The 3,647-nt window shown below is 34.3% G+C and overlaps 1 pseudogene; it reads left to right on the top strand.

The window, feature by feature from the left end:
* The first annotated feature begins 1,210 nt into the window (after window positions 1-1,210).
* LOC131048579 (tRNA-specific adenosine deaminase TAD2-like) lies at window positions 1,211-2,230 on the top strand (annotated as a pseudogene).
* The last annotated feature ends 1,417 nt before the right edge of the window (window positions 2,231-3,647 follow it).

Here is a 3,647-nt window from a genome sequence, read left to right as displayed (position 1 = left end):
AAACGAAAATAATTCTCTAATAGTTTTGTTTATATAAATAACTATTCATTATTTTTTTTGATATTTGAGAGGAATCGACAAGTGAGTCTAGTGACTTGGAGCTTGGCTCTTTGATGAGACAAGCCCCCCTATAATCTCTTGAGGTGATCGACCAAGCTTGAATAGGTCGGTCATTAGACAATTCAAGGTAGAGAGAATTCATCTTGAGATCTTTACAGGACAAACCCAAAGTCCTTCGTTAGCTATGCCACCCCTTCAAACTACTATTCACCTATAATTTTTATATCTACAATTTTATGCTAAAAATGTTTTTTATTTTTATAGTCTTACTTGTTTCAAAGAAGGAATTTTAATTTATATGATATCTTAATGTTAGTAGGAGCACAAATTTAGATTATTTGAATATACTAACTAGGGAAGAGGATTCTATAGTGGAGCGAGACCCTATAATAAGTATAAGAGTTGATCAAAATGAACTCTTTAGTGGAGCACTTAAAGTAATCATATGATATTCAACTTATCTTTCAAAAATATTCCTTAGATCTAAAAAGCAACAAATCATGTGATGCTACATCATACACTAATAAAACATTACTTTGCACAACTATTAGTCTTATATTTTTTGGGGCCATTTTGGACAATTCAACAAAATAATATCAATGTAGAATCATATTTGAGCTTGTGAACATGAAACAAATAATATAAGGAGATTTACAAAATTGAAAATGATTTGAAATATCAATAGATTAAAGAGGCGGGGACATTGGTTTTGGATCGTCTCATCTTAGTTGTATTTTATACAGTAATGTGTTGTTTTCATAACAAGTAATTTTTTGTGTTCAATTATTGATCCATTTAAGTTGGATAAAAAAAGTTAAAGATAACAAAGATTTATGATTATTATTAGGTATTTGGTCCTTTTACGTAGCATATAAGTTATAGTTTACATAAAAATATGATTTTTTTTTTTTCACTTACTAGCAATTTTTAAATTAAATTTTGATTGAATCTTTAAAAATTCATTTTTTTAGATAATTCGTATGAATGTACTATTTTGATCAGTTGCATAATGATTAAATAAACCTTAATTATAGATAAATAAACCTCCATTTTATATTTTAAAAAAACAAATAAAAATCTTACAATATTCTATATAGTAACTACATATTGACAAAATTAACCCTCTTAGACACTCTCTACCCTACCCTATACTCCGTTGGAATGCTCCACCGTTAGACCCTCCCTATTCTTGTTTACCTGTTTATTGTGAATAGTTTGAAGCTTAAAAAGAAATTGATTTTGGTTCATCTCAGTTTCTGCTTTAGGTTCTGAACATTTTTCTTGTAAATTCTGCCCGTTCTTACTCATAGGCATGGTTGACAGCACGACACGACTTGTATCTTGAGGTAAGTCTCTTGCCATGTTTTCAGTGATTTTTTTATTTCCAATCTGTGTGTGGCCGGTTCATTTTTTTGCTGTGTCATCTCATTTTAAAACAGATCAAAGTTTTAAAAACTGGCCAGAAGACTGGCGATGGTTTTTATCTCCTGGTAGTGAAATGGGAATTTGGAGTAAATGAGGAGTGTAACAATATATCCGTCGCCTCCACTTCAGTTACAAAAAAAAAACAGGAGCTGATATTTGGGTGTATATGAACGGGGAAGACGGTTTATATGGAGGCGGCTATGGAGGAGGCAAGGCGGGCTCTTTCCCAGATGGAAGTTCCCGTGGGGTGTGTGATTGTTGAAAAGGGTCAAATCATTGCCCGAGGGAGCAACGCCACCAATCAGACCAGGAACGCAACGAGGCATGCCGAGATGGAAGCCATTGATAGTCTTATTTATCTCTGCCGAGCTGCCCATCTGACGCAACAGCAAGTAACTCAGCGCTTTGCAGCATGCGAACTCTATGTCACCTGCGAACCCTGCATCATGTGTGCTTCTGCACTCGCCGTCCTTGGGATTAGGCGTGTTTTTTATGGCTGTGCAAATGACAGGTTTGGGGGATGTGGGTCTGTCATGGAAATGCACGAGCATGGATCTGGCACTTGTGGGGTCAATCATGCTTGGGATTAATGGCCGATAAGGCGATTCATCTATTTAGGAGTTTCTATGAGAAGGTGGAACCCTAATGCTCCAAGACCTCACAGGCCTCTCATTTGAGAATTTGGCAGCATGCATGTTAAATTTTCTCACACAATTTAATTAGAAATTTTAAAAGAATTATAATATGGATTGTGGATATCTGATAGCATTAATAGTATGCATTCCTTTCAAATTGAAGGTGTGTGTTACATAGAGAGATGATTCATAGTTGAGCAACCTAATTTTGGTGGAAATCTTAAATCACTCTCAATTTTTTACAATAGTTTACTTGGCAAGTTTTATGCTTATAACTAAGGTGTAGGGCAACATCATCAAATATGAAGCCACATCAACATGTTTTTTTGCCAAGATGTTCAAAACATTTGAAAAAAAAAAGAGAGGGTGAAACCAATGGTCGTGCCAAAGGGAGACCCATAACTGATGTGGCATCACATGATTGGTTGCTTTTAACAACTATGGGTAGTTTTCATCAGCAATAACAATTTTAAAATCACAATTATTGGTGCAATGTTGTCAAAAAAAATTGGACATCAAATAAATAAGTGCGGGTATTAAATCAACAACTACTATCAAAGTTGTTGCAACATGCTTAGGTATTGGGTCCTCTCCCCTAATCTAATATTTTGGTAGTAAATGTGTTATGTCTATCAATTTTTTCATGTTGATTTTTTGTGTTGCATTTGCTAGATCATGTCATAGTCATTAAGATTTATTTACCAATGAAACATTAACATGCTTAATTCAAAAATTTTAGTGATATTTTTCAATCCCTCATAAGGCCAAATTTGGCTTCCGTGTTTGTTTATCAGTGGTCTTGTATCATTTTTAATAAAGTCTCACATGTTTTGCATAGAAGATTTTTTGTAATTGTTATCTGATAAATCTTTTATTGTGGTTTGCAGGGATGTTTAAGTTTGGTTCGTCGTGGATTTGGCCCACAACCTATGGGTTTAGCCCTACCAAATTTGAATGAAATCGAGGAGAATTTCACTGTCTTTTAAGGAATTTGGACAAAATTTGATCAAAATGCATTTTTTGACTTTTTAACAGTGAGTTTTTTTTCGCCAAAAAGGCAAATTTGACCTCCCAACCCTAATTTGACCTATAAAAAACCAAAAAGGTAAAACCTATTTCATTTTTTCACAATAAACTGAAAAAGGTGGAGGACTTGGTCTTTGTATATTCAAACTTATGGCTCCTCACACACAAAGAAAATGCCTAAAAACAAGGGGAGTCAAAGCAGTAGGGTATTGATCTAGAGAATGTCGAGTTGGATGATTCAGTTTCCCACCTTACTGCACTTGGAGTTGATGATGACCATGAGCTACCTAGTGATCATGAGACTAAGTATGCTAGTATTGTTGCCAGTGCTAATGCCATTACCCAGTGGCACTATTTTTGGTTCTTCTAATTTACCACAACATATGAAGAATGATGATGATATTTTTGATGACCCATATGATATTTGACAAGTGATAGCTGATTGTTGACACTTGACATTGTTATTTTTGAACAAAACATTAATGTAGTGGTATAATGCTC

This window comes from Cryptomeria japonica, chromosome 3 (assembly GCF_030272615.1).
Source record: "Cryptomeria japonica chromosome 3, Sugi_1.0, whole genome shotgun sequence".
Lineage (NCBI taxonomy): Eukaryota > Viridiplantae > Streptophyta > Pinopsida > Cupressales > Cupressaceae > Cryptomeria > Cryptomeria japonica.
Note: the sequence above shows the minus strand (reverse complement) of the source record. Positions and strands in the feature narration are given on the sequence as shown.